Genomic DNA, 13245 nt, shown 5'->3' on the forward strand with positions numbered 1-13245 from the left:
GTTGCGGCGAGCCGAGATTGTGCCATTACACTCCAGCCTGGGCAACAAGAGCAAAATTCTGTCTCAAAAAAAAAAAAAAAAAAAAAAAAAAAAAATCATATAATTGACTAGAGCCTACAATGTCAAATTAATGGGAAGAGTGAGGATGAGGGTCCACTGTATGAGTATTTTATAGAGTAACCAAAGCAGGTAGAATTGGCAATAATTTAAGAAGAGGAATACTTTCACAAACCTGTTAGCTTTGTAGCAGAGACGTCTACTTAATAGTACCTACCCTTACAAGTTCAGGAGTTTGCAGAGTGATTCCCTAAGAGTGTTTGTATCAGTTACATACGCTATCATTGCATTGCCAAGTTGTACCTTTCTTTAGACCATTCTCTTTGGAGACATCTCAATTTACAAAGTCTTAAAACAGTCAAAATAAATTCTGAGTTTGAATACTTCCTCAAACAGAAGTGAAGTAGTTGTATTGGTTGATTAAAATCAGTCTACGAGTTTTATGTGATTTGTAGGGAAGTGCTAAGTATCAGTGGTTTTATAGAATTATAGCCTATCATTTATGATATTCACATACCAGAAGTCATTTCTGTAGAGAATGGTGACTTCACAAGTTTTTTGTGGTTTGTGGGGAAGTGCTAAGTATCAGTGTTTTATGGAATTATATGCTATCATTTGTAATTCACTTATCAGAAACCATTTCTATAGACAATGGTGACTTCATGCTAGTTATATTATAAACTCTTCTTTGAGAAAAGTATAATGGGACTTCAGGAATTTGGGTAGAGAGAAGGGAAAAATGTTTTGTTCCAGTATAACTAATCTTGAAAAGCAAGGTTATTCTTACAACCTGTGGCTTTAATGGAAGAGGCTTTCTACAATGATCCCAATTTTTAAATTAGTTGTGAGAGTCAGACCTTGCGGTCCTTTCACATTGCAAGAGGACCTAACAACATAGTTCCCTTAAATATTGAAAAATACAGAGTCAAAATGTATTTCTGAGTCTCTAGCAAATAAGGAAATTAATTTACCTCTAAATGACAGATGCAAGATAAGAAATTATAAGCCTTTGTGCAGTATTTCAGGTTATAGAACTGGTTATCCCTATCCATGCTTCTTTGCTAAGAGAAATGTCTAAAACATTCAGAAGTGGTGCAGTTCATATCCATGACACAGTTTACTCCTCTGCTAATGATGATAACTTTAGTATTTGCCGCCTTCTCAGAACTGCAATATTAGCAGTGAGAAAAATCTAGGCTGAAATATTGGAGGAATGATGTTTCTAAGAAAAGGTGCAGAGCTCTAAGGTTAAGAGCTTAAAGAGGATGGATAACTTTTACTTCTGTTCTTACTATCCTGAATGTTACGTCAAATGCTCTACGAAGTCACATTTGAACACATTTAAACTCAGAAATTTTATGACATGGTTTCTTGGTGAATGCAAGTTTTGTAATAAGTTTGATGGTGACTGCTTTTAAGATTATTTTTGAACTGATATATCAGCTGGGGAGTCTTGTTGGAGAACTGGATAGATGCTTCACTATGATTTACGTTCTGATAGGATTTCCAATCCTATACTTACTAGTATTTATGAGAGGGCTATGAAACTATGATATTTATCTGAGGACAAAAGATGTGTGGTAGTTTATCAAGCAACATCACCTTATTAAAAATTTGAGGGAAGCTATAATTTTGATGATTTAGTTTGATGGATAATAAAAGTTTTAATGTCTTTTGAAAGAAATGATTTATAGCGTTCATACAGACTAGTATGCATATTACATTAGCTAAGGGAATCAAGCCCCATTCTTGTTCTAAAATAAATACATATTTACAGTCTTTTCCAGAGAGGGAGGAGATGGCCTCTGAAGGAATAAAAGAAGGTCAGAACCAGCAAGCACAGAAAGCACTGTTTGAAGTGGAAAAATTAACTAATGGCTTCTTCTTTAAATTTGATATTTCTTTAGCTATTCCCATCAAGAGCACAGTTTACATTCAGAGATAATTGTGTACATAGTGACTTCTAATTACGTAGCTTTCTCTTCTTTCCTGGGTCCCAAGAAACACTGTTATAAACCTTTTCTGAATACAGAACACGATACTGTAGCTATTACATGGGTTTTATGCTTTTATTCACAGGTATAGATTTAAGTCTGTATTTTTGGTAAGAGGAGATCAAGCATTTTTATGTTTGCCACACAGTAAGGATATATGCATCTCTCTGGACTGAGTTGTTTTCATTTACTTATCTTTATTTTTCTTCCTTTTTTCTTTTTTTCTGGGCATATTTTACCACCAATCATCATTTGCTTGTCTTTGAAGAAAGTTATATGAATAAAAAAGGAAAAATAAACTGTTTTCCTATACTTAAAATATTTCTCTTCTGAAAACAGATGTCTGGGAATTTTTGCCACATCAACCAATTTCCAACTCTCTGACACCAACTGGGTGTATTACAGGTCAATGCAATTCTGATAGTATATACGTGGGGTTACTACAGACCCCACAAATTAAGGGCTCAGTCCCACAAGACTGCTCCCCACTTCAAATGCCACTCTCAAGTCCAAATTGTCACCTGTGCTTCTGACTGACTAGCTATAAATGGGAAGTTCTTATGACCCCTCCTTGGGCTTGAAAATTTTCTAGAACAGCTGACAAAACTCAGGGTAACACTTTACTTATGAGTGTCGGTTTATTATAAAGAGTACAACTCAGGAATAACCAAATGCAAGACACACATAGGGCAATTAAGGGAGAGAGACACAGAGCTTCCATGCCCCAGTTAGGCATACCACCTCTCAGAACCTCCATGTGTTCACCAACCCAGAATCTCTTGAAACCGGGTCCTTTGGGGTTTTATAGAGGCCTCATTGTGCAGCCATGATTGATTAAAATCATTGGCCAATACTGATTAACTCAACCACCAGTCCCTCTTTGTAAGACATCAGGAGAGGAGAGCTGAAACTTCAGTGCTCTAATCATATTGTTGGTTTCCCTGGAAGCCATTCTCCAACCTAAGGCTTTTCAGGAGCCTTTAGCCACCGGATATCTCATTAGCATACAAAAAGACACTTCTGAGAGTCCAGAGATTTTAGGAGCGGTGTGTCTAGTCACAGACCAAATATTAGAACAAAAGATGGTCCTGGCACTCCTATCATTCAGGAAATTACAAGGGTTTTAGAAGCACTGTGCCGGGAACTGGTGGCAAAGACCAAATGTATATTTCTTACTGCAAATCACAATATCAAAGTGAAATACAAGTTTAATCTCCTATATTTACATGTCCAAAGGCCTTTTATTCATGGAAACCACACCTAAGGATTTCCCTTCTGAATCTCCGGATAGCATCTGCATCATAGTTGACTTATACTTCTGCTGATCCGCACCCAGTGGGTAGGAGCAGAAAGATCTAGCAAGTAGCTACATAGGAATGTAGATGGAAGGAGCTATGTAGAAGGCTGGCATTTTCTGTTGATTCTTCCTTGGCAGGGAAACTAATGAGGACAATAACTCTTACTTGGCCGAGATTAGTCATATTTTTGGAATGAAGGCAGGAAGACAATTACTTAACACTATCCATTTTATTGAACAAAAATTAAATAAAGCAAATAGCTAAGATTGGACAGGAGCTTATATACAGGAGCAGTTTTAGCCCATGTGATAGAAAATGTAAAAGTAAAATCTGAAGCAGTCTAATGTAAAACTAGGTATCCTAGTCACTCCTGTCTTATTCGCTTTAAATTCAGACAAATCTTGCACAGCTTTAAACAAAGAAGGTGTAATAAATGCAAGGGGCCTGTATTATGTTCTGATGCTACGCTCTCTAATATGGTAGACACTAACCACATGTGATTATATAAATTAAAATTATAAAAATTTATTCTGTAGCATTAGCCACATTTTAAGTGCTCAATAGCCTCATGTATCTAGTGACTACAGTCTTTGACATCACAGATGAAGAATAGTTCCATCATCACAGAAAATGCTTTTGGATGGCAGTGATCTAACACAAGGAAAAAACTGCTGGAGAGTCTATAAGATACCTGGTTTATGATCCCCTAGAAAGTCTGGACCAACCACAGTCCTTTGTATATGATAGAGTGCTTAGTAAATATTTGTTGATGGGCTAAATAAATGAAAATCTTAACATTTTCCCAAAAGTAAGTAATTTTTAATACTCATGTAAACTAAAAATAATACACACTCCTTCCCAAATGAAATTTAAATATGTAATTTTCTGGAGTTATTGTAGTAATAGTTTATGATATGAATAATCTCCCCTTCCATTAATACTTTCTTATTATATGGGTTAGTTTCTTACATGATTTTCTATAGTCACATTTGTTAAAGAGTCCAGTTGATGGGCAAATTAGCAATCTTATCCTGGGATGCATGAACACTTTCCAAGGAAAACACAGACATGGAACATTCTATCCATGAATAGCAGAATACACAGTGTTTTCAAATGTTCATGGAAAATATACCAAGACAGACCATAATCTGAACCACTAAGAAATCTGAAAAATTTTTTTAAATTTGAAACATATAGAGTATGTTCTCTAACCACTATGGAATCAAACTAGATATCAATAATGGAAAGAAAATAGGAAAATCTCTGGACACTTGAAAAGTAAACAGTATGTTTCTAAATAGTTAATGGTTCAAAGAAATAAAAATACATTGAATGAAAGTATAACATATCAAATTCTGAGATTCAGCTAAAGCATTATTCAGATGGAAGCTTACTGTACTACATACGTATACTGGAAAAGAGGAAAAGTCTAAAATTGATAATCTAAAATCCTGCCTCAAAAAAAAAAAAAAAAAAAAAAAAAAAGCTTAAAATAGTTAAGCCAAGCAGTAAGAAGGAAACAATAAACATGAAAACAGAAATCAATGAAATTAAAACATAGAGAAAAATCAGTGAAACACACAGTTGGCCCTTTGAGGGAATGACACAATTGTTACACCCTTAGAACAAATGGACAAAATGATCAATATCAGAAATGAAATGAGATATCACTAGAGACCTTATAGTCAGCCATCAACAAGTTAATAAGAAACTACTGCAAATAACTCTTTGCATGTAAATTTGAGTCATTTAGATGAAATGGACAAATGACTTGAAAAGCACAAACTGCTGTAACTCACCCGATATAAAATAGATAATTTGAATAACTCTATAACTATTAAGAAAGTTGAATTCATAATTTTAAAATTCTCAAAATAGAAATCTCCAAACCTAGATGATTTTACCAGGTAATTATCGTAAATGTTTAAAGACTAATTAACATTCATTCTATACAATTGGTTCCAAAAAAAACAGAAGAGAGAAGAACACTTTATTTATTTATTTATGGAGATGGAGTCTCACTCTGTCTCCCAGGCTGGAGTGCAATGGCACGATCTCGGCTCACTGCAATCTCTGCCTCCTGGGTTCAAGTGATTCTCCTGCCTCAGCCTGCCGAGATTACAGGCGTCCACCACCACACCCAGCTTATTTTTGTATTTATAGTAGAGACGGGGTTTCACCGTGTTGGCTAGACTGGTCTTGAACTCTGGACCACAGGTGATCCACCCACCTCGGCCTCCCAGAGTGCTGGGATTACAGACGTGAACCACCACGCCCGACCTCAATTTATTTTTTAAAGCCTGTGTTACTCTGATACCAAAAGCAAAGACGAAGACAAAAACAGAAAACTACAAAATGTATATAAATGTGGAAAAAGCATTTGACAAAATTCAACACCCATTTATGATTTTTTAAAAATCTTAGAAAGCTAGGAATAGAGGGAAACTGCTTCAACTTGATAAAGAACAGCTACAGAAAGCCAAAGGTAACATTATACTTACTGGTGAAAAATTGGGCCGGGCGTGGTGGCTCAAGCCTGTAATCCCAGCACTTTGAGAGGCCGAGACGGGCGGATCACGAGGTCAGGAGATCGAGACCATCCTGGCTAACACGGTGAAACCCCATCTCTACTAAAAAAAACGAAAAAAAAACTAGCCGGGCAAGGTGGCGGGCACCTGTAATCCCAGCTACCCGGGAGGCTGAGGCAGGAGAATGGCGTAAACCCGGGAGGCGGAGCTTGCAGTGAGCCCAGATCTGGCCACTGTACTCCAGCCTGGGCAAGACTCTGTCTCCAAAAAAAAGAAAAAAAAAAAAAAAAAAAGAAAAATTGAATGCTTTCCCCCTAAGATTGAGAATAAGAAAGGATGTCTGCTCTCATTGCTGCTGCTATTCAATATGCTGTTGGAAGTTCTAGCCAGCTCAGTACCACAAAACAAGGAAATAAAAGACATACAAATCAGAACAGAAGAAATAAATCTGTCCATGTTTGTAGTTGACATCATTATGTATATAGACAATTCCAAAAAGTACACAAAAACACATCTAGAACTAATAAGTGAGTTATATAGATTCATAGGTTATGAGATCATACAGAAACTAATTGTATTTTTGTATATCCTATCAATGAAGATGTGAAAAAAAATTAAAATACAGTGTAATTTATAGTTTCTAAAAGAAATGATGTATTTTAGGTGTAAATCCAGCAAAACATATACGGGACTTATATGCCAAGACTACAAAATGTTGGGAAAAAAATTAAAAGATCTAAGTAAATGGAAATACTGTGTACATAGATTGGAAGACTCAATACAATAAAGATGCTAATTCCACTCAAGTTGATATACAGGTTTAAAGCAATTCTTATCAAAATCCCCAAAGATTTTTTCAATACATGGACGAGATTATATATATGGAAAGATGAGGGAATTAGAATAGCTAAAACAATTTAGAAAAAGAAGAAAAAAGTGGGAAGAATCATCCTATTGTATTGGCAGAAAGATAATGAAAGAAAAACAGTTTCTTTATTCACAACACTTCTTATATCAAACGTATGGGTGTTCCACACCAAGCAGTTCCTCAGTTGTCTGTGGATACCGATAATGTGTCCTATAGTTTAACTCAATTTTTGACATTAATTACCTAGAATTCCCACGAATTAAAGGCTCAGTCCCACAAGAGTACCGTACCTCCCATTTCAGGTGCTAGTTGCAAGTATGGAGTATCCACACTTTTGTCTGACTTGGCTATACAGCCCCCTCCTCAGGTTTGATAATTTGTATGTTCTCCAAGCCCTGTAGTTTTGGAGGCTTCAGCAGATAGACTTTTTATGGAGGCTTCAGTGTGTACACATAATCAAATACTAACTCAATCTCCAGCCACTCCCTGGAGAATGCAGATGGGGCTAAAAGTCCCCAGCTTCAAATTATGGCTTGGTCTTTTCGGTGATCAGCTCCCCATCCTGAAGCCATTCAGGAGCCCACCAAGAGTTTCCTAATTAGAGCAAAGATATGCCTGTCACCAAGGAAGCCTGATATGATTTGGCTGTGTCCCTATCCAAATCTCATCTTGATTTGTAGTTCTCATAATTCCCATGTGTCGTCGGGGGGGACCCTGTGGGAGTAGAGTCATGGAGGCAGGTCTTTCCCATGATATTCTCATGATAGTGAATAAGTCTCATGAGATCTGATGGTTTTATAAAGGGGAGTTTCCCTGCACAAGTTCTCTTCTCTTGTCTGCTACCATGTGAGACATGCCTTTCACCTTCTGCCATGATTGTGAGGCCTCCCCAGCCAAATGGAACTGTGAGTCTATTAAATGCCTTTCTTTTGTAAATTGCCCAGTATCAGGTATGTCTTTATGTTGCTGATAAAGCAACATAAAAATGGACTAATACAGTAAATTAGTACCAGGAGAGTGGGACGCTGCAGTAAAGATACCCCAAAAATGTGGAAGTGACTTTGGAACTGGGTAGTAGGCAGAGGTTGGAACAGTTGGGAGAGCTTAGCAGAAGACAGGAAAATGTGGGATGGTTTGGAACCTCCTAGACTTGTTGAATGGCTTTGCCCAAAATGCTGATAGTGATATGGACAATGAAGTTCAGGCTGATGTGGCCTCAAATGGAAATAAGGAACTTACTGGAACTGGAGTAGCAGTGACTCTTATTATGTTTTAGCAAAGAGATTGGTGGCATTTTGCCCCTTCCCTAGAGATTTGTGGATCTTTGAACTTGAGAGAGTTGATTTAGGGTGTGGGAGAAGAAATTTATAAGCAGCAAAGCATTCAAGATGTGACTTGAGTGCTGTTAAAGGCATTTAATTGTATAAGGGAGGCAGAGCATTAAACATTCAGATAATTTGCAGCCTGACAATGTGATAGAAAGGAAAATTCCATTTTCTAAAGAGAAATTCAAGCAGCTGTAGAAATTTGCATAAGTAACAAGAAGCCAAATGTTAATTTCCAAGGCAATGTGGAAAAGATCTCCAGGGTATGTCAGAGACCTTTGTGGTAGCCCCTTCCATCACAGACCCAGAGGCCTAGGAGGAAAAAATGGTTTACTGGGCCAGGCCCAGGGTCCCACTGCTGTGTGCAGTCTAGGGACTTGGCACCTTGCCTCCTAGCTGCTCTAGCAATGACTGAAAGGGGCCAAGGTACAGCATGGGTTGTGGCTTCAGAGGCAGCAAGCCCCAAGCCTTGGCAGCTTCCACATGGTGTTGAGCCTGCGGGTGCACACAAGTCAAGAACTGAGGTTTGGGAACCTCCGCCTAGATCTCAGAAGATATATGGAAATGCCTGGATGTCCAGGAACAAGGTTGCTGCTGGGGCTGGGTTCTCAGGAGGAACTTCTGCTAGGGCAGTGCAAAAGGGAAATGTGGGGTTGAAGCCCCCATACAGAGTCCCCACTGGGCTGCTGCCTAGTGGAGCTGTGAGAAGAGGGCCACCATCCTCCAGACCCTGTAATGGTAGATCCACTGACAGCTTGACTGTGTGCCTGGAAAAGACACAGACACTCAACAGCAGCCTGTGAAAGCAGCCAGGAGGGAGGCTGTACCCTGCAAAGCCACAGGGGCAGAGCTGCCCAAGACCATACAACTTACCTCTTGCATCCCTGTGACCTGGATGTGAGACCTGGAGTCAAAGGAGATCATTTTGGAGCTTTAGCATTTGACTGCCCCACTGGATTTTGGACTTGCATGGTGCCTGTAACCCCTTTGTTTTGGCCAATTTCTCACATTTGGAATGGCTGTATTTACCCAATGCCTGTATCCCCATTTTATCTAGGAAGTAATAAACTTGCTTTTGATTTTACAGGCACATAGGCAGAAAGGACTTGCCTTTTCTTGGATGAGACTTTGGACTGTGGACTTCTGCATTAATGCTGACATGAGTTAAGACTTTGGGGGACTGTTGGGAAGGCATGACTGGTTTTGAAATGTGAGGACATGAGGTTTGGAGGGGGCCAGGGCAGAATGATATGGTTTGGCTGTGCCACACCCTAATTTCATCTTGAATTGTAGCTCTCACAATTGACATGTGTTGTCATGGGAGGGACCCAGTAGGAGGTAATTGAATCATGGGGGCAGGTCTTTCCTGTGCTGTTCTAGTGATAGTGAATAAGTCTCATGAGATCTGATGGTTTTATAAAGGGGAGTTTCCCTGCACAAGTTCTCTTCTCTTGTCTGCCGCCATGTGAGACATGCCTTTCACCTTCTACCATGATTGTGAGGCCTCCCCAGCCACGTGGAACTGTGAGTCTATTAAATGCCTTTCTTTTGTAAATTGCCCAGTCTTGGGTATGTCTTTATTAGCAGCATAAAATCGGACTAATACTAAGTCTAAGGAATTTAGAAGCTTTATGTAAGATGCTCCTATCATTGCTATCAGTCAGGGGTTTTAGGAGTTCTGTGTCAGGAACCAAGGTCAAAGACCAAATATTAGAACAAAAGATGCTCTTAGGACCCCTGTCATTCACGAAATTACCAGAGTTTTAGGAGCTTTGTGTTAAAACCAGGGGCAGAAACCAAATATATATATTTGGTTTGTTCCATTGACCACTAGGTCAGTGGAACAGAACAGCAAACCCAGAAATAGCCTATCCAATTACAGCCACCTGGCTTTTGACAAAGGTACAAAAACAATTCAAAGGAAAAGAATAATATTCTTCAGAAGTGGGGCCAGTGCAATTGGATATCCATAGACAAAAACATAGACCAAAAAAAAAAAAAATCTTGACCTAAGACTCACAGTGGTACCAAAGTAACCCAAAATGGATAATAGATTGAAGTTCAAAATGTAAACTATAAAACTTTTAGGAGAAAACATAGAACATCTTTGGGAACTAAAGCTTGGTGAAGAGTTCTTAGACATGACACAAAAAACATGATCTATAAAAAATTGCTAAATTGGAATGTATTAAGAACTTTTGCTGTGCTAAATACCCTGTAATGAGAATGAAAAGACTAGGATAAAATATTGGCAAACCACTATCTGACAAAAGACTTGTATATAGAATATATAAAGAACTCTCTAGACCGGGCGTGGTGGCTCAGGCCTGTAATCCTAGCACTTTGGGAGGCCGAGGCAGGCGGATCACCTGAGGTCTGGAGTTTGAGACCAGCCTCCAGCCTGACCAACATGGAGAAACGCTGTCTCTACTAAAAATACAAAAATTAGCCAGATGTGGTGATGCATACCTGTAGTCCCAGCTACTTGGGAGGCTGAGGCAGGAGAATCGCTTGAACTCAGGAGGTGGAGGTTGTGGTGAGCCAAGATCACGGCATTGCATTCCAGCCTGAGCAACAAGAGCAAAACTCCGTATCCAAAAAAAAAAAAAGAAAAAGAAAAAGAAAAAAAATATATATATATATAAAGAACTCTCAAATCATAATCTTTTTTAAAAACAACAGTAAGCAACAGTTCATTTAGAAAATGGGCAAAAGACACAAAAAGGTATTTTGCAACAAAGGATTTAGGGTGGGAGGAATCTACTTAAGCCCAGGAGGTCAAAGCTGCAGTGAGCCGTGATCATGCCACTGTACCCCAGCCTGGGCGACAGAGCCAGACCCTATCTTAAAAAAAAAAAATTAGTGGCAATATTAAATGTTGGCAAGGAACAGCCACTGGAGTTGGCAAGGATATGGTAATACAGTCTCTCACATATTGCTGGTAGGAGTTGTAAAATAGTATAGTTGCTCTGGAAAATGGTTTAGCAATTGCTTAAAATGCTAACTATACACTTAACCATATGACTTAGCCATTGTGCTCTTGGGAGTTTCTCCTAGAGAAATTAAAATTTATTTCTGCACCAGAAACCCATACATGGTTTTATTTTCAATGGACCAAAATTGGAAACAACCAAAATGTCCTACAATAGTAGGAATGATTAAACTGTGATACATCTGTACTATGGTATATCTCTTAGCAATATAAAGTAATGAACTATTGATACCCTCAAAAATTTGGACAGATCTCAGTCAGGAACATTATGTAAGTGAAAAAAATCAGTCTCAAAAGGACACATAGTGTATGATTCAATTTATATAGCATTCTCAAAACAACAAAATTGTAGAGGTCATCGACAAATTAATGGTAGTCATGGGATTTTTGTGGGGGCGGGGTTGGGTGAAACTATAAAAGTGTGGCATGAGGAAACTCTTTATAGTGGTAGAATAGTTTTATTTATTGATTGTGATTGTGATTACACAAATCTATGCGTGTGATAAAATGGCATAGAACTATATACACATTGTACCAATGTGATTTTTCTGGTTTTGACATTGTATTATAGTTATATAAGAAATAACCATGAGGGGAATTGAGTAAAGAGTACAGGGGACCTCATTGTATTGCCTTGTAACTTGATGAATTTCTGTAATTTAAAAATAAAAACTAGAAAAATTGTTTAAGGGTGTATTGTTAAGAGTGTTAAGAGGTCTATTCATTTTTTTTTTTTTTTGAAATGGTTTCTTGCTCTGTCGCCCAGGCTGGGGTACAGTGGTGCGATCTTGGCTCACTGCAACCTCTACCTCCTGTGTTCAAGTGATTCTCCTGCCTCAGCCTCCCGAGTAGCTGGGACTACAGGTATCCACCACCACACCCGGCTAATTTTTTGTATTTTTACTAGAGATGGGGTTTCACCATGGCAGCCAGGATAGTCTCAATCTCCTGATCTTGTGATCTGCCCGCCTCAGCCTCCCAAAGTGCTGGTATTACAGGCATGAGCCGCCGCGCCAGTGAGATGTATTAAAATTTAAGACTACTTTAAGTTTTCCAGTCCCTTTTTGGTTTTTTCTCTTTTAATACTTTGAGATTGGGGTCACCTTCTTTCACCCAGACTGGAGTGCAGTGGCACGATCTTGGCTCACTGCAGTCTTGACCTCCTGGGCTCAAATGAGCTTCCCACCTCAGCTTCCCAAGTAGCTGGGATTACAGGTATGCACCACCATACCGCATTAATGTTTGTTTGTTTGTTTGTTTTTTAGAGATGGGGGTCTCGCAATGTTGCCCTGGCTGGTCTTGAACTCCTGGCCTCAAGCAACCCTCCTGCCTGGGCTTCCCAAACTGCTATGATTACTGCCTTTTTATTATATTTGATTAAAGATACTGTCTCTAGGTAAAAAATTTAGAGGCATCATTAATATTCATAAGATAGTTTTTGGGAAAACCATTTTGGTTTACTTCCCAGAAGATTAGAAACTGAATAATTCTTATGTCTGTGTACAAACCCTATTAGAAGTTAGATGATTCCCAACTAATTGCTTTCAACAAAAGTAAAGGATGATCTAATTAGGTGTGAGCTGATATAAGAGAGCACCTGCCTTACTTATAATTTATTTTTTAGTTTTCTCACTTCTTAAACACGGCACATGGCTATGTGTTTGATATATAGCTGTTGATTCTTTTGAAGAAAGGAGAGAAAAATGGCCGGGTGCAGTGGCTCATGCCTGTAATAGCAGTCTAGGGGGCCGAGGTGGGCAGATCACCTGAAGTCAGGAGTTTGAGACCAGCCTGACCAATATGACGAAACCCTGACTCTACTAAAAATACAAAAATTAACTGGGTGTGGTGCTGCATGCCATAATCCCAGCTACTTGGGAGGTTGAGGCAGGAGAATTGCTTGAACTTGGGAGGTCGAGGTTGCAATGAGCCAAGATTGCACCACTGCACTCCAGTCTGACGGAGCAAGACTCTGTCACAAAAAAAAAAAAAAAAAAAAAAAGGGGAGAGAAAATTGCATGCAAATAACAAAACCATTTTTCTCAATGCTTCTTATCACCAAGAAAATGGTAACAAAGGAGTAAGAAATAGTATTTCATGGGAAACATGACTCTTTTAGCCTGTAGTCAACTTGTTTGGATACTATCTGCATTGGTGCAGGTGGAAAGGAATTCCTGTTTTGA

The 13245-nt window shown here is 38.7% G+C and overlaps 1 protein-coding gene across 1 annotated transcript in view; it reads left to right on the forward strand.

The window, feature by feature from the left end:
* SBF2 (SET binding factor 2) overlaps nucleotides 1–13245 on the forward strand; it is a 589674-nt gene that overhangs the window by 210796 nt on the left and 365633 nt on the right. The gene's annotated exons all lie outside the window — the stretch shown is intronic.

Source organism: Macaca thibetana, chromosome 14, assembly GCF_024542745.1.
Source record: "Macaca thibetana thibetana isolate TM-01 chromosome 14, ASM2454274v1, whole genome shotgun sequence".
Classification (NCBI taxonomy): Eukaryota; Metazoa; Chordata; class Mammalia; order Primates; family Cercopithecidae; genus Macaca; species Macaca thibetana.